Source organism: Phalacrocorax aristotelis, chromosome 3 (assembly GCF_949628215.1).
Source record: "Phalacrocorax aristotelis chromosome 3, bGulAri2.1, whole genome shotgun sequence".
In the NCBI taxonomy this organism is placed as follows: domain Eukaryota; kingdom Metazoa; phylum Chordata; class Aves; order Suliformes; family Phalacrocoracidae; genus Phalacrocorax; species Phalacrocorax aristotelis.
In genome coordinates this window covers 61,424,556-61,450,810 of record NC_134278.1, presented here as the reverse complement: position 1 = coordinate 61,450,810, position 26,255 = coordinate 61,424,556, and positions in this window count along the sequence as shown.

Sequence of the window (26,255 nt, the reverse complement as noted above, 5' to 3'; positions counted from 1 at the left end):
ATTTAAACTGATCTTTCAAGAAGATATCTGACGTAAGAGTGGTGAGGGGTGTGGAACAGAGCCCATGTGCTAGTGGCTTGCAGGGTTTCTATCTGTACAACATCCACCCAATGCGGTATGGACAATAGCTCCCTCCAGGAAACCGGAAAGGCGCAGTAAAAGTGGATATGCTATCTCATGGCTATTATGTGTGCTATTTAGAGGAAAGGTACTTGGTGGCCAAGTATGAAAGAAAAACCTTGGTTGCCAGATTCATGACCAAAGACTGATAGCTGCCTCACAGCCACCCAAATGCCATCCCACAGTATAATCCAAAGCCCTCTGAAACTAATGAGTCTTCTCATCCATTTGAACAAGCCTTCGATCAAGCCTTGTGTCTCAAGAGAAAAAGTTTATACACTATTAATGCTAAAAAACAAGGAAGGCATTCAGGTGTTCATTACATACCAAAAAGATGGGCAAACACTTCTGCACTTTACCTTTCCAAATTGAAAACTGATAGGAAAACCCAGTGGTGATCTTGGATATTTAGTGGAAAGTAAAAGCTGTCTCTGACTAACACTTTTTTATGTAACCATTATAGGTCATGGGGAAACTCTGAGGTTTGCCACACATTCACAGCAGCAATCGGTTTCCAAGAGCTTTATGCAGCGAGAAATGAGGTTTTCATAAAACTGAAGTTTAAGGTAAAAAAGGAAAGCTCAGTTGCTTGTCACCTCAGATCTAACTTTACTGCATAGCACATTTTCAGTGACAGCTTGTAACACAGATCAGATAATATGCTGAATGTCATGGAAATGATTCAAAATGTCAAAACAAAGCATAATTATTAAAATAAATCAGAGTGAAGAAGAAAATGTAATAGAGCACAAAATGAGCACACCTATGAGACGTTATTTTGGTCTGCAATTTTTCAGAGAGCAACATCAGAATGGTAGCACTTGGCATGTATGTCTCTTTCATAGCACTGACTTCTGATTATAACATCTCAATGTCTGTGAGCATACTTAAAAATGTTTTGGAATAAACAGTTTTAGGTATTTCCTCACCTATACTTTGGGATCCTTTTGAGCTGCACATATTTTTCTCTATAGGCACTCATGACTTATGTGGGCATGTTACCATGGCTTTCAATTTAGCGGAGAACAGATGCAGTTAGCCCTGAGGGAGAGATGCATAGCTAAATGCCGTGACCAATGCTAGACTAAGGTAGGCTTATTGGCCATCTAGTCAAGAATTTTTCTTAGGGGATAACACAAGGAAATGTTTATCTCACAGGTACTTAAAAATGAAAATATGACCCCCATAAAATACACCTCATATAAAGGAAATGTCTTCTTGTCTTTAATAATACTGTAAGAATTGCTGAGGCAAGGTGGAAGAGTTTTAGGTCAGCAAATATTTCATTGCTGCTTTCATGGCTTACAGCTGGACAAATAATTTACTACTTTTATTCTCCTTGTCTGCCACTGGCTTATGAATGATAAGATCATGATTTCCTTCAAATATATCCACAGCTATATCCATGCATGTTACTGTGCATGTTACATACCAGAGAACATTCACCTGTAATAGGCACGCTGTCCATGGCCACCAAGAACAGAGATTACTATGGTCCCCATCACTGTTGGTGCTGTCCTTGTCAGGTGCTACTCAGGCTTCAGGGTAGAAGTATCAAGAACAACAGTCCTAGAAAATGTACGTTGAAAAGATCTCAACATTTAGGCTGCTCTAAATGGCCACAGGCTTTGTTCTGTGGCAAAGTTTTAAACCGGATTATTGCATCAAACCCATATCAGTACGTTTAGCCCAACAATTATCAGGTGAGGAGTTGAAGCCCATGTTCCCATGACAAGACAGTTTAAGTAACATCTAATGGTGTTCCCTTAACCCACTACAGTCATTGACACATCTTTGTCCTTTTTTATAGTAGGATCAAACAAAACAGAATATTACATTCTATCTGAATCTTTGTGTATACTGTCCTTGGTGCTCTTTTTCCAGCCTTATCTGGATCATATTGTGCCTGGTCCAGTCTTTCTTGCTTATGACTCTGACGAGACTGCTCAGTTGGTTCAACAGCCTGGCGAGCCTCCTTGGGAGCAATGCACAGGGACCAGTGCTCCAGGGAGACCAGCAACCTCTCTGAGCTACACTTAGTACAGCTCCTCCGGCCGAGCATATGGTATTCCTGTAGGCCTCCTCTATGCAAAGGTAAATGACACTTGCCCAGTCTAAACAAGTGTGAACAGTCTGTGATAGTAGCCATTTAAGAAATCCATTTAATCAAGCAGATGTGTGTGGTAACCATTATGGTGTGCTTGCCTGGACATAGGTCTATATTCATCAGCTCAGAACGGCTAGCATGCAAAAATAGCAACCAGCAGAGCATTTCCCAACATGGAGGCTGGAGTACTGGCAGACTGGAAAAACATGAAATGGGGCCAAGGAGTGACATCTGCTGAATTAAGATAATTTATATCAGTTAATGTAAGGGAACTGTTCTTCATAGTAGTGAGATCATACTGATTTATGGCTGTTCTGTCTGGCCTACGTCTGCAATTCTTCTATATTTTACATATTTAAGTGGAAGAATGAACTGACCTCATTCAGGTAGATGATGTGTTTCTCATATATATGCCAGGAGACAAAGATTTCAAACATTTATTTAAGCTTGCAAATATTACAAAATAAAAGAAAAAGTACGCTTGAGCAGTCTGCAGCAGAATGGAAATGTTCTCTGAGAGCCTTATATTTGATACTCCCCAGGAAATAAATAGTATCTGCTAGTCTAATATTGATTTTTCATTCTTCATCATACTTAGTCAAGCCTCTCCAATCTAGTCATCAGCTATTCTAACAAAGACTGAGCCAAGGAATGGGAGGAAAGTAATATATATACTCAGTGTAGCCTATTTCCTTGACTACCCGAGGTGACCCATTTTAGCAATTCTCTTTGCTTCTGGTGACCTGTGCCACTGATGGTGGTGCAGATCAAGCTAAGCTCTTCAGAGCCATGCCACCAATATAGTTTCAGCATTTATTACAAAAGCATTTTCTTCACTCATTTTTAAGTTAATGTCTTGGTCTAATTTAATATATCTTTCAACAAAGGAAAATAAGAAAAAAAAGACCCTAATGTGAGACCAGATATTGACTGTGAAGATCTCACCACGTGCCTGTGGCACCATTCCTGGGACCCTCATTGGTACCTCCTTACTGTATGCTCACCCCATCCCACTGGTGAGTGTGTACACCTGTCAGAGGGAGGTGGAGAATCTTCTCAGCATTCCCTTTGGCATGTGGTAGATGCCACAGAGCTCTAGTGAAGCAGGAGACCTGGAGGAGAACACTAAACCCCTATGTTGGGTAAAAGCATAAAAATTATATTGCAGACACAATATAGTGGTGAGGATTTTCTGGTTTTCTTTTTACAGCTGGTTTATAAAAATGCTACAGACAACTACATCAATCCTGACACAGTGAAAATCCCTTAAAAATTAAAAAGTTAATAGCTTTTTTGGCTCAGGGTATGTGTTTTACATTTTTACATACTAGACTTTCTGGCCCCAATAGCATCCAGCAGTCATGGTTTTTCCAAGACACTTTGACTTTTGAGGCGAATGGGAGTTCTGCCAACAGGTGATGATCAGAGTAGCTTGAAGGCATTTTTGGTGGCATCAGACAACAGCCTACCCACCTTGACTTTGCCTACCTCACCTTCTGGCTCCAGTGTGAACTCTTCTCAATTTATATCTCACACACACAAAAAAAAAAAAAAGAAAAAAAGAAAAAAAGAAAATCAAAACAGGAGAAAGCCTGATTTCCTCAGTAACGAATACAATGTATTTAACAGGATGCTTCTGGCTCCTAAGTAACCTACACAGACACAACGGTCTCCAGGAATGAGAAAGGAGGGAAAAAAATGCAAATATATTTTAGCACAAAATCCTGTTGGGACCCACAAATTATAATCTCAAAGACAATACAGTGATTGTTATGAAAATGCCAACATTTATTCATTACCTTTTTTTTTCCCCACAAAGTGATTCTCTGTACCTAATAAAGTTAACAGTACACATAAAGATAATGGTGCCTATTAAAAAGCCTTTAGTGGTAGCTACTATAAATTAAGAAGGGCACAAACAGTTAACAGGGAATAACTGAAGCTGCCTTAGTGGAAGTTTTATTCCTCGTTTTTCTGAGGGCTTAACAAAAGGTGTGACTATGCCCTCACTGGAAACCAAAAAAATTTACCAGATGGCAATTATTGCAAAAACTCTGAATCATATCCTAAGTGGGTATAGGTAAAAATATCCTAGGGAGAGCAGAGGGGACCTGGCCCCCATGGCTAAACCTTTGTGCCCAGGGAAACACTGGGGCTGAGCGGAATGACAGGAGGGATGCTCTTTCCCTCCTAGTAGTTTTTCTCTCTCTCGAATTGGACTTGCTTCAGTAACTCTTTCCCATGCCCAGTAACCCCTTTTTCAAAGACATATTAATCTAAGCAAAATCTTTTACCATCCAGGTTTTAATAATATATAAAGTTCTTAATATCTGGTTTTACATCTGCTCTGCCTACCCTCTTCATACTGCCCTGTGTGGCACTGATGCTGCTCTCTGTGTCTGAGCTGCGTGTGGGTACTGCGGTAACTCCCTTCCTCTGCCTGTGCTTCGCTCCCTCTTTCATTTTCAAATTGCCATTTATTTCATCACTGATAAGCACTAGAAGCCAAAGTTAATCCCAAATGTGGACCCTCTTAAATGTCTTGAAGTGGTTCATTTTGAGTAGAGACACTGCTGATATTTCCTTCAGCTCTTTCTATTAGAATATGTGGTGCTCGTGATTTGATTTTTGAGATGATAGTCTCCCACTGAGAATTAAAGGACTCTTGAGTGTTTGGCATGCAAGTCCTATAATCAGCCTTAGAAAACCAGGAGGTAGAAGATACACATAATGCTTGCAAAGACCACTGCAATGCCCTATTGTCAATGGGATTTTACTCCTGTTTAAAAGTAATTTAACAGAATCTCTAACCTGATGGAATACATGTGCATCGGATACACCCTATTTTTTCACATATTCTTCCTAGGTTCTCATCTTCTCATGTTGAAGCTCATGGGCAAATGCCTACTGATGTAATAGGAATAGCATTCTGGTTTTACAAGAAACATAATATTGGGAGTTGAGAGGTTTGTGATTCTGCAACACATTTCCTGAGAAGCCATTAAATCTCTTTTTGTCTCAACTCCATTACACTCTTTAGGTATTTTTATATTTTTCCACCCATGATTCTTAAGTTGTTTTCTGAAGAATTTTGTATTCCATTAGTAGTAAGAGAAACTTTCAAAAGCCACGACCACAAAAGTTAATTCCATCTGTTTTACAAACCTGCCATCTTCCTTCAGTTCTTGCCTCCCTTCTTCATTGTGGAGACCATGTTCTTTCTTTCCTGAAAAACCTGATTTGCCACCTTTGTTTTCTCACTTCTTGTTGGTGCAATGTCCTGCTTCTCCCTTCTTTCATTTTTTTTATGTCCCATTCTTTGATATTTATGCCCCCTCTTTCTTTCCTTTTGACATATTTTTCTTTTTCTATTCCTCTTTCATTAATTCTCTCATTTTTTTTTTCTGTCAGAAAACTTAAGAATTAGTGTTACCTTCTAAATTCTATTTGAAGTTATTTGGCGGACACATTATAAGTCAGCATAGTTTTCCTGTTCTTTGCTTTCCCCCCTTTTGCCCGTATAAGCTGCAAAATTGTTCAGTGAAATGAAGCTTGTGAGGTTTCAAATCTCTGAAGTAATGTCTGAGGAAAGGAAAAAATTGAATTTTTCCTGAGGATTATTTTAGATTAGTCTATTGTAAAATACCTCAAGAAAAGTATTCTCTACATGAACTCTCCAAGTACAATTCCCGTTGCACTGAAAGCTCTCTAGGTGGGTTTGCCGCCTGGGATCAGTTATTAGGCTGCTTGTTGCTGCATGATGAGAGAGCTGGACTTATTACAGCCATAATAATATAACTTAAATTGCATTTTAGGAGAATGAAGCCTTAAAATTTACTGAGTGAAATTATAAAATCTCCAGTAAGGGTGGTTATAAAAAATAGGTCAGATGATCAATTGTCCAAACGATTTAGGTCTGACAGAGCTTGCTCTGAAGAAGGTAGATGGATTAGAAAACAAATGATCCCATTTGGATGAGGACTGCAAATTCTTGTTCATTATATGCAGCTTTTGTTCCCTTTTCACATAATATTTATGACAGTTGCATGAAAGTCTAAGGCAGCTGCATTTGCTGCAATGTCTTTCTGGGACCTCCATTAGCCTGGGATCACACTGGAGAAGAGAGCTCCACGGGGAATGGACACAGGGAAATTATTTCATGCCTCTTTATTAGGCCAAGGGAGTATTCCAGAGAGGTGTTGCTTTTGGTGCAGTATCTTTCATGCAGGATCTGCTCCCACAGGAAGACTGTGTCTGCAGGTGGACTCGTACGGGCTGGAGCAGGACTTGCAGCAGGAAGACTCCCATGCCAGTCACAGTGCAAGGACACTGCTGCCTGAGTGGCTTGAAGAAAAGCCTCTAGTCCCCAGAGCCTGCAGATGTTGCGTCTGCATCCCCAAATGCAGAGGCAGAAAAAGCCTCACACTTCAATGAGACATCAGTCAGTGCATGGCTGGAGGGGGCACTACAGACCAATCAAGACTACAGGGTAGAAGTTATTTTCTGCAGTGACAACAAGCATCACACCAAGCATACATTATTTTCACGCAGCTGGCTCTTATACTGATGGCAAGAATGAAGAGGTAAGATGCAGATTTGGGAATGGGCCTGTTTATATGAGCATGCTGGAGCAGTCAGATCTGAGGGGGGTTCCCTGTGCAGTGGAAGTGTGTAATATCTTGCAACAGTGTTAGCTGTAGTCTCTTCAGACACATCAGTGTGTAGAATTTTAACAAAATAAAAACAAAACTTGCACAAATGAGATGCCTTCATAGTCAATCACAGTGAAATCCTGCCCTTAACAATGAACTCAGGTGTCTCAACTACAATAACATAAGCTTTTTGTTGCTGTCATCTTAGCCAATGGTTGATTGTTCTAAAACCTGCTATTGTGCTGAATCTCCTAAAAAGCAGATTGTTTAAACAGACCTGAAAATTCTTAATATGCCAAAAATATTGAGGAACTCAGGCAAAAATGCCAGGAAGCCTGCATGTGTGAACAAGGAGATGCTAGACAAACTCAAACACAGAAAGGAAACCTACAGAGGGTAGAAGAAAGGACAGGTGGAGGAATACAAAGAAATTGTCCGAGCAGCCAGGGATCAGGTTAGGAAAGCTAAAGGCCTGATAGAATTAAAACCAGCCAGGAATGGCAAGGGCAACAAGAAAAGCTTCTATAGGTACGTCGGTGGTAAAAGGAAGACTAGGGAAAATGTTGGCCCTCTCCAGAAGGAAATGGGAGACCTGGCTACCAGGGATATGGAGAAGGCTGAGGTACTCAATGACTTTTTTTCCTCAGTCTTCGCCGGCAAGTGATCAAGCCACACTGCCCAAGTCACAAAAAGCAAAGGCAGAGACTGGGAAAATGAAGAACCACCCACTGTTGGAGAAGAGCAGGTTCGAGACCATCCAAGGAATCTGAAGGTGCACAAGTCCATGGGACCTGAGGAGATGCATCCACAGGTGCGGAGGGAACTGGCAGATGAAGTCGCTAAACCACTAGCCATCATGTTTGAGAAGTCGTGGCAGTCCAGTGAAGTTCCCCCGACTGGAAAAAGGGGAAATATATAGCCTCCAGTTTTTAAAAAGAGAAAAAAGGAAGTCCTGGGTACTACAGGCCAGCCAGTCTCACCTCTGTGTCCAGCAAGATCATAGAGCAAGATCCTGGAAACTATGCTAAGGCACATGGAAAATAAAGAGGTGATTGGTGACAGCTAACATAGCTTCATTAGCAACAAACCATGCCTAGCGACTCTGGTGGCCTTCTACGACGGGGTTACAGCATTGGTGGATAAGGGAAGAGCAATTGATGTCATCTACTTGGACTTGCGTGAAATATTTGACACTGTCCCTCACAACATCTTTGTGCACAACATCCTTGTCTCTAAATTGGAGAGACATGGATTTGACAGATGGACCACTCACTGGATAAGGAATTGGCTGGATGTTCACACTCAAAGAGTTGCAGTCAACAGCTCGATGTCCACGTGGAGACTAGTGATGAGCGGCATTCCTCAGGGGTTGGTATTGGGACTGGCGCAGTTTAATTACTTTGTTGGCAACATAGACAGTGGGATTGAGTGTACCCTCAGTAAGTCTGCTGATGACGCTAAGCTGTGCGGTGCCATCAACATACTGGAGGGAAGGGATGAAATCCAGAGGGACCCTGACAGGCTTGCAGGTGGGCCCATGCAAACTTCATGAAGTTCAACAAGGCCAAGTGCACATGGGTCGGGGCAATCCCAAACAGAAACACAGGCTGGGCAGAGAATGGATTGAGACCAGCCCTGAGGAGAAGGACATGGAGCTATTGGCTGACAAGAAGCTCAACATGACCTGGCAATGTGTACTCATAGCCCAGAAGGCCAACTGTCTCCTGGGCTGCATCAAAAGAAGCGTGACCAGTAAGTCAAGGGAGGTGATTTTCCCCCTCTACTCTGCTTTCGTGAGACGCCACCTGGAGTGCTGCATCCAAATCAGGGGCCCCCCGCATAAGAAGGACATGGATCTGTTGGAACTAGTCCAGAGGAGGGCCACAAAGATAATCTGTGGGCTGGAGCAGCTCTCCTATGAAGACAGGTTAAGACAGTTGGGGTTGTCTAGCCTGGAGAAGGCTCTGGGGAGACCTTATAGCAGCTTTCCAGTACTTGAAGGGGGCCTACAAGAAAGCTGGAAAAGGACTTTTTACAAGGGCATGTAGTGATAAAACAAGGGGCAATGGCTTTAAACTGAAAGAGGGTAGGTTTAGATTAGATATAAGGAAGAAATTCTTCACTCTGAGGGTGGTGAGGCACTGGAACAGGTTGCCCAGAGAAGCTGTGGATGCCCCACCCCTGGCAGTGTTCAGAGCCAGGTTGGATGGGGCTTTGAGCAACCTGGTCTAGTGGAAGGTGTCCCTGCCCATGGCAGGATGGTTGGAATTAGGTGAACTTTAAGGTCCCTTCCAGCACCGACCCTTCTATGACTTTATGAAAAATGTGGATTAAAGAAATAAAAAAGCAGGAAAAAAACATTAATTACAATCATCTTTTGTTTAGTGACCATTTTATCCTGGGCAGATCTAAAACTTTATTTGGCAGCATAGACTGAAGCTAAGTGTTCACACCTGCTGAAGCATCAGTTATGGTAGTAACACCATCTGAATAGCTATTCTGTTTAAGTGGAATCTACACTATGTCTTAATTAAGCCTCTGTCACTGTCGCGCTGCGGCCATTAGATGGAAACCAACTCCCAGAACCCATCCCAGCTGAGTGTGTGAGCTCCAGTTTAATGAACAAGCTTTCCAGTTCTGTATGGCTGGAACATGAGCCGTGGTGAGTATTATTAACTTCTATATCCTAACAGAAACAAGCAGCTAGTTCTTAACAGAGCAACTGTTTTAGATGCAGGAATTGAAGAAGCATTTTAAATGGACCCTAGCTTCTTCCATTTATTAAAACCTACATTACGTGTGTGGTGATGACCTAAAATAGTCAGAAATGGAAGCATTCTTCCTTGAGATAGCACTAGTTTCATCTATTCTACCACATTAGCCTTTCATGAAACAACAGAATAAGATTAGAGAACAAAATCCATTGTACAGTTCATATAAATTAATTGCATTCAGGAACACTGTGTACCACCAGAAATCAATGAACTGGTTCCATTAATGGTCAAGATTAGACACAGCTTTCTGCCTTTTGTGATTTGTAGCAGCTTTGCTAAAGAACTGGTTATACTTATCAAACAGAGCACACAGAAAGAAAGAATAGCATGAAACATGGAAAATCCCTGTTCTTTGAAATCAGGACTCATTCTTCAATTTTAGGCACTGATTTGGGTGTATGAGTGCTACGAGTGGGATGTAGGCAGAAGCTGGGGTCCAACACATAGGCACACAGTGCCCATAACTCATGTTTCACCCCTAAGCCCTGCAAGAGCTTGGGAGTTCAGAGTGCTGCCCGAAAGTGCCTCCAGGCTGGTACTGCAGAGTCTCTCAGTGTTTATTTCATGCTTATGCTGGTTTATGGCTGGCAACCTGGTCGCTACCTGTCCTGAAGCCCTATTCAGTAATCATGCTTACAGCGCATGTCATCTATAGCGTTTGTGCCCAGGGCTTGTCACTTGTAGCCATTTACATTCAAAATATATCCTGAAGGGCTGATGCTCCTGCCCAGGGCTGCTTTTGTATATTGGCAGTGTCTATGGTACTCAGCCATGACCTGGGAAGTCTGTAGCCCGACAGGGTACAGTCCTACATTATAAACTATTTCCACAGGCCCGCTCCCCCTGCTAGAAGTGCCCAATACATTGATGCTGAGTTTGACAGGGTAGTCCCTTTCCTCTTCTGCTAATCCCTGCAGAATGGCTGCTTTGAATCCCTTTTCATTTGGGAGCCTGTCTTGATACCAAGAATTCAGGGAACTAGGCATCTGGAAGTTAGATATTAAGACTTTCAGGGTCACTGCCTCTTTCTATCTATGGGTCTGACCCTCAAAGACTCCATGGGAGTGTGCATACACACACGTGAATGAAAGACACTGCAGACTTTTTAATTTCAGCACTGCTAAAGCCATCGCATTTCAGGGTAAAACAACTCCAGTGAATAAGCAAGTCCTGTCGGTTTTCAGGCTTCAGAAACCACAGATGAGCTGTCTCCTTTCAGACCTCTCTCGCTGCCTTCATTAAGGCTGCTGAAGTTAATAAAACTGTCCAGATTTAATTTGATCCAGAACTTCCCACATTATAAGCCAATAAGAAGGAGGTCTACACTGAATGCTTAATTTATCAAAGACCTATGGTTAGCAGAAAGCAGATAGCAACCTTATATGGCTCCTCCTGGCCTGGGGTGTGTTTAGGAGCATGGGCTCTGGGACCTACAGCCTGATGTGCCCCACACAGAGTAACTGGGGAGAGGTGTCACCAGCTCAGCTACTTGCACTGCTGGGGTGGCAAACCCCAACTCTGCTTATGGCCCCCTTGATTCAACTTGCTTCCGTTTTGATTTGATTTGGAGTGGGCAGTAGCAGGGTTACTCGGATGCAGCAAAAGGAATGGCTGGTCGTGGGCCAGTTTGTATGGGTATGTCTGTTATGTCTCTGTTGTGCTGCTGAAACCAACAGGATCTCCCTGGGTTAGAACTTGAGCTTGCTAAAGACAGGAAAACTGATTTATAAAGCTTGCAAAACTAAATGGAAGGTGTTCAAACATCATATTTCTTTTTATTTTTTTTCCTAGCATGCAAGATCTTTAGTCAAAGCAGTGTAATAAATTGATGAAGAGTGTCATGAAAATTATATCACATTAAAAGATTTATGTCGATGAGTATTTCTGGTCTGTCTGATGAGGCTTACTACATTTTTGACATAAATCAAGGAAGAAAATTATCTTTAAACTTACTTATCAACTAGAAGAGATTATATTTTTCAAATCTTGATTTTGCACTTTTTGGATGGAATCCAGCCAGTTAACAATAAATATTCCTTATTTTGCACCTTAATGGTTCTTTTTAATTAAATATTCCATTAAGCTGAATGCTAAACAACTTTTGTGGGTCAGATGATAAACCATTTGCAGATGATTACTTGCTCAAGGCTTGTTTTGAATCCCACTGAAGTTAAAAGAACTTTTTTCAATTACTTCAGTGGGTTTGGGACTAGGGAGTGAAGTAGTTTGATTGGAGAAGATGAGAGAACTCCATGTAAGGGACTACCATCTTGTACAAGAAGGGATTTAAATGTCTCAATCAACAAATAGACAGAGCCATAATGATTATTAATGTAGTAAATGTTAAGGAATTAAAAATCAGCTAGCATTAATTTGACAAATTATTTTTTAACAAAAGAAATGACAGTATGGTTGGCTCCAGAGAACATCAGTTTATCAGTGTCTACACTGTCGTATTCAAGGTCACAGGAATGCTTTTGTATAATTACGAGTCCACAAAGGGTTCATATTTTGCATGTATATATATACACACATACATGCATACAAATATTTATATAAAAAATTCCACTACCCTTCAATTACCACAATCAGCAATAGAATTTAGTAATGTCTATGGCTTTTCATACTTCTCTGTCATATGCTCTTGTGTGGGTATTTTAATCTCTGGCTTAAAGTGCAAAGCCTTTTATTTATACAAAAGTATGAAATCAGTGGCAGTCTTTGAATTAAAACATTACTCACTTGTGGGAAAATGACCCCCTTATAAAGATTGATGGAACAACCACCAGAAACTTAGAGGAATTATGTCTACTGTTTTCTAAATGGTAACAGCTTGAACCAATTCTGATCTTCCCATATTTCACATCTACTTCCAACTTATTTGTAGCTGTCCAAAGAAAATAAACATAAGGGCAGATAGATGTTTAACTGTGTGATGCTAAGTTATTATTTTGCAGTTCCCTGTCTTTTAAACGTGTACACAGTTATGACTCCCTACTAAGTAATGTAAATAACTACTTTTTTATGACTGTTTACAATCATAACCATGAGAGCTTTAGTTTTTATTTTTTGTCAATGTTATTGCGGAAACACTCTAAAGCCCTATTAAAGATCAGGATCTTTTTGTACCAAAATCTGTCCTCACTAGTTATAAACAGTTTCTATTTCAGAGAGTTCTCATTTGAGACACCCAGTGTGGAGACTGCAAACATGAGGTCATCAAAATAAGAGGTAAGAAAAATAGCCTGTAATCAAGTATTCACTGGTCATTTGTAACTGGCTCCTTAAAAGCTAAAAAGCGTATACCTCTGAGAGGTTTAACACAAAATTATGTTCTTCTAACTCCATAAACTACTCCTGGTACGGAATATGTTAGATAATGATCTATAGGTTCTTATCCAAAGAACAAGCCATCTTCCTCCATTAAACCTCCTATTCAGTACCGACCAGACTGCAATTTATTACAATGCTTAGAAAATAGCCCAGTATCCTTTCTTACAGAAAAATCAGCAAAGATGGCAGGCAGTCTCATAAGCCGTAAGAAATGTTTACCAAAAGAACAAAATCTACTAAGTGTTTTTAAGTCCTTATTCTGGGTTAATCCCAGTGGGCAGCTAAGCATCATGCAGCCGCTTGCTCACTTCCCCCTCCCTCAGTGGGACAGGAGAAGAGGGAAAGAAGACTAAAAGCAAGAAAACCTGGGGGTCAAGATAAAACAAACAAACAGAAGTTTAATAAGTGAAGAATAAGTGGAAGGAGAGAGAAGAAAACAAAACAAGTGATGCAGAGGCCACCACTCACCACCTCCCTTGGGTAGACCGATGCTCAGCCAGTTCCCAAACAGATGACGACTAACACCCCTAAATTCCTTTTATTGTTGAGCAATAAAATCAGCTTTTTATTGCTAACATTATATGGTAAGGAATATCTCTTTGATTGGTTCATCTTTGGTTAGTTTGGGTCATCTGCCCGGTTGTGTCCCCTCCCAGCCTATTGCGCACGCCGCAATCTATTCACCCTGGGGCAGAGTGAGGAACAGAGGGAGACCCTGTCACTGTGCAAACGCTGTTCAGCAAAAGCTAGAACATTAATGTGTTATCAGTACTGTTTTGGTCAAAAATCTAAAGTGCAGCACCATATGAGCTGCTATGAAGAACATTAACTCTATCCTAATCAGGCCCAGTAAAGTCCCTTTAATTTTTCCCCCTCAGATCCAGTCTTAACAGATGTTGCGCATTGCTACAAAAGGAAGTTAAAATATGCTTGCTTTTACAGATTTTGCCTTCAACTTCCAGATGTTCAAACAGCATCATACAGAAGACAAGAATACTGATTTCCTCATGGTGCCTCTTCTCTTTCTGGGGACAGGTTGTTATTCTGTTTACTGAAGTGTCTTTTTTAAAGGGGACTGTAGTTATTGCTCACTTTACAGACAAGAGTCTGATGTTTCACATTTTAGTATCTTGCTGGTGGGATGTGGAGGACATTGGGAGAACAGGGTATTCTTGTATCCTTCCAGAAACCAGAACAGCTGTCATCGCCTGGTAGGCAGTGCCTGACCTCCCTGCCAGCTGAAGTGGACGGTGAACCTCCCCTTGACATGCGTGAGCAGGATGGCACCCTCGAGAGCCAGCACAGCCCTATAGTTGCCACCTCAAGAGGCACAAAAGTTTCAAAAGGTCAGGGGAGATTTTTGAGCCATACATTTCGCACAAAGCCATGTCACATTAGATCCCTGTTGCTAGGGAAGTTATACCGAGCTGCGCATGGAGCCTACCACTGCTGGAGATTTCTTTCAGCTCAATGTGATTCACAAGCATGAGGACTAATAAGAACATGGTGTATCATTAAAAATATCAGCTTGACAGGGCTCAGCAAGTGCCTGTAGCAAGCGTACCTTAGAAACAGGGAAAAAGCCTGACTCCATTTACTCTCTGCATCTGAGCCTTCTTACTTATCTGCAGAGAGAGGCAGAGAAATTACATGAGGTTGAGATTTTAATGAGAAGAAGTAGAGGACTAATGAAATGCTAATGAGATCGACATAATCCAGTGTGTCACTGCAGGCTTTCAAGTCCTTTCAAGCCTGGTAAACAAAATAGCAACCGTTAATTTGCCTGAAGTGGATTCATGAATTTAGCAAGGGAATTTAGAAAGCATTGAAAAATACCCCATGTTGTCAGCAGTGACTCCAAATCTTGGTTTATTAAAGATATTTCCCAAAGGTGGAAGTAAGGCCTCAATTTTCCACCTGTCATGGACTTGCTAAGAAGGCTTCAGAGTCAGCTGCTCGCCACGCATGGACACGCAGGTGACTTGGTGGCCTCCACAGGGTTTCTACTCAGGTAACAAGTTTGTTGGGAAGGAGACCTGACAAAAAACTAGAGGTGGGTCATGGGTTTTTGTGGAAAAAATTTGTTCAGAAAAGGGAGGTGGCTTTAAGTGCTGGGGTGTGTGGGCTGGCTGCAAAACAGGGCTTTTGCTTCATGTCCGACTGGCTCGTCCCTCTGCTTGAGGCCCAGCATATCTCAGGCTTTTGAGGAGCTTTCAGGCAAGAGCTTTTCCTTTCCAGAGTGACTTAACTCTGGACCCAAGTAGGCTGTGTCATAAGACCAGAGAGCTAAGAAAGGCAGAAGTAGGTTGAAACTATTTTTACAGCTCCACGATCCATGTCTGTGACAACTTTTGTCTTACACAGGAGAGAACAAGGTTCAAGCTATTCTGTTTTGCTCTGGTTTTTTTTACAGCCCTCAGTAGCCCTCAGTGCTCCGTAGGGATCAGTGGGATACAGGGCCATGGCTGCCACTCATCTCCCTTCCAGCAAAAGGACTTGAATCCACAGAGAAATAATTTAAGTCAGATCCCTCCTGGTACAGAAACAGCCAAAGGCACTATAGAATATGTCCAAAATTACTCTTTTGTGTTGCATGAACTGATTTCTTTATACATGGCTCCTAAAAAAGCTTATATATGAATGAACTTTAAGTCAAGTTTCAATATGACTGTCCATCCTAGCTACATTTGCAAGTTTGGGGCCTTATTAAAGAGGACTTATAACTGGTTCTCTCAACCTGGAAGATAATTCTTGCCCTAGCAGCTACCAAGGCTACCCTGATTGACTTTTATTTGGATCCTCCATTTATAGCATCAAATTACTGATTCCAAATACTTGTTCCAGGCAAATTGCTTATTTCCCACAGGGAGAAGAAAAATACAGAGAAAGAAAACAAAAGCAGTCATTCAGAGCATCTTCAGACATATTTTACCTTGAATCTGTCTTGTTCTAGGTTTTAATTTTGTTCTTTCAAGGAAGAAATCTCCTTCCCTTTCAACACTTCTTTTCAGTTATACATATATCACAATAATTTAGCATACATTTCTCTAATCTTTGATTAGTGTCTTACCTTTTACTTAAATACCCATTAACATGTAATCATCACAGTAATTTTGGTTGAAACCCCATATCACTGACACTGTTAATGAAAACAAGATTAGCCCCTGAAGGTTTCAAGGGATGATTGCTGTAGTGTTTGGATTCTTTCCTGACAAGACAGACTTTCTGATTCTTTTAAACAAGAAGAAAAACCATCACGTGCTTCCAAACAGACTTCCACACTTCTTTATGTGCAGACTCCCAAGTCAAGTGCACAATTCACAAGAGTTAGGGGTTTGGTATTTGGGTGAAAAGTATGCTCATGTCATTGTCTGACATGCTGACCAGCATCTGCCTGACATGATGACCAGCATTATTTATACTTTCTTCTTTTTTTCCTGACTGATTTTTACATTTCCGTCAGACCCTTGTCTTCTATTTGGATTTTAAAGAGTCTGGGGCAGGGATTACCTCTTACAGAAACACAGGTAACAATATATTTTACCTTCTAAAATTCCCCTCCTGAAACAAATTTCACCTTCATTTATATGGAGCCACATGCAAATTACATCCATTCTAAAATGATCTTTTCAACAAAAAATAGTCCTCCATATGCCTTCGTTGATTTAGTTACCTGCTGTATTAAAAATAAGTGTCAAGTTCCAGAATTCAGTGACTGACAGTGCATTTGTGTTTATAGCAAAAACTTTCAAGATCCACAGAAAATCTCAAAGGCAGCCCTGAGAATGGCAAAAAATAACACTCCCAAAGTCCCTCTACCTATGAAAATGAAAGTAGTGCTGACTTTACAAATGCTGATGAATTCAACCTTGCATTGTAGTTCTGTCAAATACTTCAGGACTCCAAGACGTTCACTTAAAATACTGTTACCCTAAGAAATGTTGATCTTTGCTTGTCTTTTTCTAATATTACCTCAGAACCAGAATGGTGTAGTTTTAGCACTGAAAAACAATTTGTGCATGAAGTATTTTTTCTCTACCCTGTGCTGTGTTAACACTTTTGTCCCTTTCCTCATGAGTCGTGTGATCTGCTTGGACGTACAGGTAAGGGCTAGCGTCATCTGCCCTAGATGTGCAAAAACAGAGAAGAGGAATTCGTAGGCAGCCATGTGCTGCTGTTCCTGGCAGTGCAGTGTCTCCATGAAGGAACTCAGATGCTTTTGCTTTGAATGCAAATTGGGTCAGCTGCTGAAGTTGTCCCCTGATACCACTACCAAGGCTTTGCCACTGCTGCTGCCTCCTGCCGTGTAGATTAATCTCTTTCAGATATCAGTAGGGGAGGACCGCTGTCTCATACAGAGAAAAGGTCGTCCTGAGCCGCCTCTTGCCCTTACTCTGATTGCCACTGACCCTGATTTTTTTTTCTTAAGTGTTAATGAGGACTGACCTATGTTTTCCTTCGGGTGGGGTCTGATATTCAAAGCACAGTGTGTGCTGTCCCTCTGCTTTTTGTGGTTTAGCATAGTTGATTGTGTCATCTATTTACATGGCTTTGCTGATCTCCTTGCACTGTTTAATTGAATGAAAATTACCTGAGGTTCATTTTGTCCTCTGTACAATTTAAGCATCTTGTATCCTGTGGTTAAGAAACACTGCCCTTGTTTGCTGAACTTGTCTTTCTCCTGCGTTAATTATTGGGATGTCCACTTCACATACCCACCACTGTGGTCCTCAGCCTGAATACTCTTCTGCATGTTGCTTACTGTAAGCATGTGAAAAGCTCTATGGAAGCAAAAGCTTAAGTTACACATAATTATAATGCAGTATTGGGGCTGTTTCTAGATTATTAAAATGTTGTCTCATAGGAAAGATGATGTCACTTAACTCCTCAGCTTGCTTATCTGTACCTCATACTGCATTTTACTCATTTGTAAATTGGATAGTCTCCATCTTATATGGTCCACATCACAGTAATATCCTAGCACTGTAATACCCTAGCACTATTATCAGACGATTTATGAAACACATGTGTATGGGTCTCTAAATAACATCACCTGCACCTTAGATATTTAGTAAGAAATTAGTTATTATAATAACAGAAGCACCAGGGTGAATTTCACAATGATTCTACCAGTTTAAAAACAGTGAAATGTTTTCTTTGCCACCAAGGTTACGACTGGTATGTGCAGAGTGGGGTACTAAGGCAAGTCCTGAAAAAGTTGAATTGTTAAATAAACCATAAAGGTAGAGAACAGAAAAATGCAGTTTGAGGAGCAATGGTGAAGGCAAAATGAAGGAAAATAAGTCAATTTAGAAAGCAAATTCATATGTAGTTCAATGTTAGTCAAGGGGAAAGAGGGAAAATTAAGCAACATGTTACTCATCTAGATTTTTGTTAGATCAAAGGCCTACATTTTTGTTTGCTTATTTTTGAAGGTCTTCTATAGCTGATGGAAAGAAAGAGCCATTCCAGTGTGGATCACACAACCTTGAAGTCAATGTCTAAAATACCACCCTTTTAACATCTCTGTCTCTCGCTCCCTCCAACAGTGGATCAGGGAGGACATCCTAGTTTTTGTTACTGTTACAGTGATAATGATGCAAGCTTCTCCTTGCAAGGATTTCCCAGACTATTCTTATGACAATTATTTGTATAGGGCACACCAGGACTGTAGTGCTAATGAGCTGGGGAAGAACCAGATGTGATATAAAATAAAAAAAAGAAAAGAAAGGTACTACTGGGACTTTTGCTATTTTTCAGAAGGGTGGTGGGTGTGCTGAGTCTTATGGAGTATGGAGAAGGTCAACATACAGGTATACCATTTACAAAACATTTTCCACAAGATGGGTTTTTTTTTCCCTGATTTCCAGTCTTAGATATTAAATGTGAATGTTTTCACAAAAACTGTGGTGTCTTCTTATTTGATCACTTTTTGCATCAGACTTCACTCAGAAAAATGGTACAGTCAATAAGAAAATGGAGTTCACACATCACATTTCCTGGCTTGTAAAAGTGAAAGGAAAAAGCTACCATTGGAGACGTAGCTTAAAGCTCACACCCCAAGAGCTACAAGAGCCTTTAAACTACCTTTGTACCCTCCCAATCTGGGAATTCTCTGTTAAATAAATGGTATCATCTAGATGAAACCTGAGAAATTTAGCTAGGCCTGAGAAGTCCAGATATCCCTGAGAATTAAAGCTAGAAATTCACTGGTTGACTAAGGACAGCAGCACTGTTTCAAGTCCCCTCAGCAAAGGTACCATATCCTTCCTCAACATGCTCTCTTGCCCCATACCTGCCAAGCTCCTGGCTCCCAGGCTATGTTAGGAGTGTCTTGCATCTGGCTTATCTGGCACATTTAGATTGTTTTCTTTCTTGACACCCTTTTGACTTTTGGATGTTTTAATTTCCTGTAATCTTTACACAGTCACGTATGGGCAAGTAAACAGATTGTTTTGAATCAAACAGCTGTGCTGATTCATCTCACTGCGTAAAGCAAAGCTTGAACATGCTCTTAACTACACACAGGGACTGGGTGCACTGGCAGATACAAACAGGTACATACCTCCCTTCAAATTAAAACATCCACCTCAAGCAGCAGAACGGCCAGCAGGCAGGTCAGTCTCTGGCCGTTTGACTCCTGGGTCTGTGCACAGGGGAGGTTGGGACTGTGCCTGAGCTGCGTGTGGGAAGGAGCCTGGGGGCAGTTGTCCCAAGCAGGAGGGGACAGATGCCCCCCCCAGCTTGACATTACCCTGCTTGGTCCTTGCAGCACTGCTGAGTGAACCATGATCATCTCCCATTTCTTGAGATGCCCCTGGGGCTGGTGGGGCTCCTGCGAGGATTTGGGCAGTGCTGGGGCGCTGTGTCACTAAAGGCAGCTGGTTTTCAGCTTCCCATGCCATGGGGCTTGCTGGGCCTGACCTCTCCACCTTTTCACTTCTTGTTCTGTCATGTGTTTTTGGCAAGGCAATGAATGTTTTCTTGTCCAGAGCCTGCTGTGCTCTGGGCCTGAACATAAACAACCCATAACAGAAGATAAAATGGACACTTCACAAGCTGGAGCTCCCAAGTTGTCGCAATAGTTTATACTCCACAACTGAGTCCAGAGCAACTTAAAAGATTTGGGGAAATATCCTAAAACCACAGACAAGGTAAAAATGGTTTTGAGCTCAGGGGCTCTTGGTGATCAAGATCACCACACTTTATACAGCAATTCTGTCTTTTCCTCACGTGAGGCATAATCTCAAACACATTGTTTTCCTATAAATTCTTCTTTCTGCTTGAAAGACATTTCGGGACCCCAAACATGTTTATTAAATGAAGAGCATGAGAAGTGGAAATCCATTATCCCCTTGTGAACTGGTCTGGAAAAATATGCATATGAGATAATTCTTGACCACAAAGGAGGTTGTGGTCAAGATCAAGTAATATTTTTTCTTAGTCTGGGTTTTGTTGTCAGTTTTGAGTTTACTCTCCTCTGCAATTCTCACATCTGAGACTGATTCTTCTAAAAACTCCCATGAATTCCTACATCATGCTTCACTGAACATTTCTACAAGTAGCCAAGGAACAAAATTACAATTGCACTTCTAATTATCTAATGGCACATGAGAGACCTTCTGCCTGTATTTACTTCTGCACCATGTCCTGACTGCCCCTGACCTTGAAACAATTTTAAGAGGAAAGTCCATTTAACCTCCCTGGTAGGTAAACAGCACTTTGAAAAACAAGTTTCAGGTTTCCCCTATGTCTATTCCTACATTAGCAAGTTGGGTATTTTAAAAGCAAACTGGGTTACAATAAAAATATACATATATATGTGTAGCTGTTTCTGCAAGGAACCGCCTAGGAATGATGTGTTCTGCAAGTTGTATACTAAAATAAGCAGTGTGGATAATCCCCTATGCTGACAAAACCCAACAATATTAGATAGGAAGGTAATGTAAAAACCAAACAAAAAAACACAAAAAAAAAAAAAAAAGAGAGAGAGAAAGAAAAAAGGAAACAGGTGGCTTGTTCCAGGCTTGCCAAGAACATTTTGGAGCCTTGAGAACATGCACTCCCCTGCTTGTCTGAGTGTTGCTTCTGTCTCGTCCACTGAGTGATTTCATGTCTTTCCCACAGCTTCCTTCTGCTGCCTGCAAATAACCTGTTCTCTGCTCATTTTATCTGTTCCCTGGAGGTGGGCCTTACCATTTGATTCTCTACCTTTCCTCTTCTTGGAGTCAAATCTCCCTGGTTTGCAGATGCCAGGGACTGATAGATGATTGTCCTATTTGTGCCCCCACCTTCCCCATTGTCCCCACTCTTCACCCCAACCAAATAAGTCAACACTTTTCAAATGTTTTACTTTGTGGTTGAAAATGCTGCAGTTCCTGTGTGATGTGTTAATGGTATTGGTGAATACAGATGCTCAGGGCAATCATGAGCAAAGATATGGTCTTCCTCAGCTCACCCATCTTCCTTCTTCATCACTGAAAACCAGTCCAGCACTTACAGAAAAAATTGCCTTTTATTTCTACTTTAGTAGGAGTACCAATATGTCCCTTGGGCTGTAGGTAGTCCTCTGACTTTAATAAAAGCAAGATACTGTCCTCATTCCTCATCCATGCTTTAGAAATCCAGTTCATTCTAACAAGGAGTATTACAGTGAATTACAGCATTGACAGATTTATTTATGGTTTTCTTGCTCAGATGGGGACCACATATTCCCTGAAATGTTTATATACTCCCAGAATCACCTCTGTAAAATCTCTACCATACTTCGTTAATACAGAAGTTGTGCTTTCATATCTCTTTGTATTTCTTAAACATAAATGAACATGCATGTGACAGACAACATTGTACAGTGACTTCAGTGCTTCCATGACACATTAAACTCCATAACATTTGCCCTATTAACTCCTGCATGTGCAGTGTCTGTCCATTTGGGGTTTCCACATGTCTGGAGCCTGGCCAAAGCCAATCCTTCATCAGGGCTGCTGGACATCTGGAAATTCCAGACAAGTGGCCAAAGCCCACTTTTTATGTGGACAACATTTCTGGGGTGAAGAAGATAACATATGCAGAAACCCAAATGTACGGATGTAACTTATCCAGAAACCCTAGACAAGATGAGGATACTTTCAGTGTAATAAAAACCCAAACAACCAATCAAAACATCAGAAAAAAAGACAACTATCTCCTACTGGAGGACAACAGCATATAGACCCCAAATTCCTCTTTGAGCCTCTCAAAACCTACGTCATATCTACTTCAAAACCTATTTCACAGGCCTTGACTTTATTACATCCCATTTTGTTCCATCCATTTTGCCTAAACAGACAGCCTCAGTCACTTCTTTCCTTCCCTCTTCATTGTGAAAACCTGAGTATGACATTATACAATACAATTTAAAGATCCCGTGCTTACCTTTCTCTGTGTGCTCAGCACTAGTCCTGTTTTGTTGGCTTTTTCTTCTTCCATGGCTTCATAACTTGTGCTTCTCATGGGACCAGTAGGCTATTTCTTACTGATGCACCACTTATTGCATGATATGTGTGTATGTCTTTATAGTGGTGCTATATAACTACTTGATATGAGCTGTGCATTGCTTTATGAAATTACAGTTGATTAAGCAGTTGTTTCAAAACCAGACTAGGCCTACATCACTCCTAGAATTATTTTCTTGAGATCATTAACACATTGTGAACTGAGTTTATTTCATGCTAAAAACAGTGTCATCAAAGGGGACATTTGTGCTCAGAATATTTGGGTTGACAGAATATGCAGGGACACTTTGCTACTATTGTGGGATGAATCTAAGTCCTGATTAATGGATATAACTTTAGTGGTCAGAATGATAAATTAGACAGTAAGATTGCAGAGAAACTGATTTTAAAAGATTTTATGGACTCATAAGGAAAACATTTACATCCTGGAATCATCAAAGGAATAACAGAATGCCGGGTGTGATTTTCAGCCAGATGGTTTGCAGCTAGTTTGATATACTTCACCTGTAAATTAGAAATTAATCAGGGATATAAGAACACACTAATAGAAAAAAAATATAGATAGGTAAAATGTAAACAGCATCAAGTTTAGGATAGTGGGAATTATTCCAGGGCATGATCCTGTTAAGACTCACACCTGGAATTAATGTCAGGAGTTACTTATAATATCTGCACTGAAAGGTGTTTTCATATAGTTAATTCTGTTACTTACAGGTTGGTAATCTGTGTTGAAACTTTTGTTACATTTTCCTTTAAAGCTAGAAATTTATTCTATTCCTCTGGCCAGTTTTTGTATTGGCATGTAGACCATGAATAATGCATCTGACCAGCTCTTTTTGCTTGCGGGCATTATGGATCAAAGAACAGTTATTTGTAAGTTCCTCACCATTCTTGTCAGAGGCAGAATTTCCTTTAATGGCATGAAAACATTATGAGGAATCACAGACAGAAACAACAGACCAAGAGAAATAGCGGCCATATTGTAAGAGAATACGTAAGTGCAGGCAAAGCTCTCTGTAGCCTGGAGAAAGTATTAGAAAATTTATTTTAGGATTAAATTGTCAATAAATCAAAGAATATTTGAAAACAGGAATAAGATCCTGTCGTGGTTTAACCCCAGCTGGCAACTAAGCCCCACACAGCTGCTCGCTCACTCCCCTGCAGTGGGATGGGGGAGAGAATCGGAAGAGTAAAAGTGGGAAAAATCATGGGTTGAGATAAAGACAGTTTAATAAGTAAAGCAAAAGCCGCACACACAAACAAAGCAAAACAAGGAATTCATTCACTCCTTCCCATGGGCAGGCAGGCGTTCAGCTGTCTCCAGGAAAGCTGGGCTCCATCATGTGAAATGGTTACTTGGGAAAACAAATGCCATAACTCCAAACATCCCCTCCTTCCTTCTTCTTCCCCCAGTTTATATGCTGAGCATGACATCATATGATGTGGAATATCCCTTTGGTCAGCTGGGATCAGCTGTCCCAGCTGTGTCCCCTCCCATCTTCTTGTGCACCCCCAGCCTGCTCGCTGGTGGGGTGGGGTAAGAAGCAGAAAAGGTCTTGAATCTGTGTAAGCACTGCTCAGCAGTAATGAAAACATCGCTCTATTATCAACACTGTTTTCAACACAAATCCAGAACATAGCCCCATACTAGTTACTATGGAGAAAATTAACTATCCCAGCTGAAACCAGGATAGTATCCACCCCTTATTCCATACCATTTGCATCATGCTTAGGTCCCACACTATCCAATGCAACCTCACTAACCCCCTGCCCCCCCACCCCCCCCACCCCCTTCCCATCCTTTGATATAAGACACAGATATAATTCCCTTGGTCTACGGACTACCCCTGTAAAATGTCCGTAAAATGTCCACAAATGTCCATTGACTTCATTTAGTCCATGACTTTGGGCTCCATCTGTTCTGGTGGTCACTCAGAGCAGGAGACGTGGTGTGTTGTGTGGAGTTACTGGGCACTGAAGCCAGCTCAGGTTGGGTCACAGCTGCACTTGCACTGCTTCTTGTAAGGCTTGTCCTCCATTGGTTTAGGTGGTTCCTGCTATAGTAATTCCTATAACGTGCAACTCAAATCACAGGTTCCAACAGTTTAAGAGTATTTCCATTACAGTCTCCACCCCTGGTCCCTTTGGGCCAGACCATTGGGTTGAATACTGTAATGAACTCCTCCTCTTGCCCCTGCTCTGGCTTGGACTTATCCACAGGCTGCTGCCCCTTAGGAGCGTACCTGCTCCAAGTGGAGCCTTATCTATTAGCCACAGTCTCTCCAGGGGCACACCTGCTTCAGCATCAACTTATCCACAGCCACAGTCACTTTGAGGTGCACCTGTACCAATGTGGCCTTCTCCATGGGCTACAATGCCTTCTGAGATACACCTGCTCCAGCGTGGCCTTACCCACAGCTGCAGTCCCTTCAGAAGTGAATCTGCTCCAACATGGCCTTGCCCATGGCTGCACTCCCTCAAAGGGAGTATCTGCTCTATTGTGGGCTTATCCATGGCCACATATTTTGAGATGTTCCAGCATGATGTCATGCACAGCCACTGATGCTTCAAAGTGTACCTTGTCCAGTGTGGACTCTATCCTTGGGCCACAATCCCTTCAGAGGTATACCTGCTGTGTCACAGACGTAATGACGGCCACAGATGCTTCAAGATGTACCTGCTCTGGTGTGGACTTATTCACTGCCACAGACACTTCGGGGTGTCCTGCTCATCCACAGGTCACAGTCCCTTTGACTCAAGTTCGCACTGGAGTTCCAGCCTGTCCAGTACTGCAGTACAGGAACAGGAGTGATGCCCTGGCCATCTGCCAGCCCAGGTGCATGGCCATTGCTGTTATCCAAATGTTTCCAGGCGCAGCAGAGTAAGATGATAAGCAGAAGAAGATTAAGTCTATCCCAGCCAAAACCAGCACAGTTCCTCAATTGTATATGGGCACTGGACAATGCAGGTAGGTGTTGCTGTTGCCCACAGCAGGTTGCTTTCTACAGTACAAATAATGTGTCTTGGTCTTTCTTTAGGCCATAGGTTGAAAATTTTGTTGTTACAAACTTACTAAAGAAGTATTTATATATGCTTGTTAAATATCATATTCAAAAATAATTTGAGAATAATAAGTATTACCCCTTTCTAAGAATATTCAAATGAGAAAAAACCCATGCTATGGTTTGAAAATTCTGGTGGAAATTTTGCAGCTTCACCTGGGAATTTTTTTTGCTGTCCTGAGATTTTCTCTTGCCAGCAAGTTTCCTGTCCTAGACTGTTCTATCTTTTAATATCAGTATTAATTCCAGTTAGGGTCCCTCGACTTTCAGTTATCCAACACTTTCAAGGCCAAAGAATTGAGTAGCAATACCCATAAGCATATAAAATAAAAACACTGCATGTCCACGTTGGCACAGGGGATGGCCTGCCTAGAAATAAATTCTAAAATCAAAACAAAATTTAAGTGAATCTTAAATATTTATTAATTTTATAAAAACAGATAAAAAACCTTTTGATGCATTACTTGGAACTACATAAGATCCTGGAAAGCTTAGTGAACTCCTATACTCCTGTTTTTTTAATGACCAATATGTATTTTCAAGTCTTCTTATAACCTTGATAAGTAGGTTAAGGAAGTAGTGTAGTTAGAAACTCAATTCTTAGCCCAAGAAATGAAAATTAAACAACAAAAAAGAATTAGGTCACCCCAAAACAAAACCAGAATGTGGCCTGTACTGCACAAAGGGTCCACATATTCATTTTTAGACTAAAG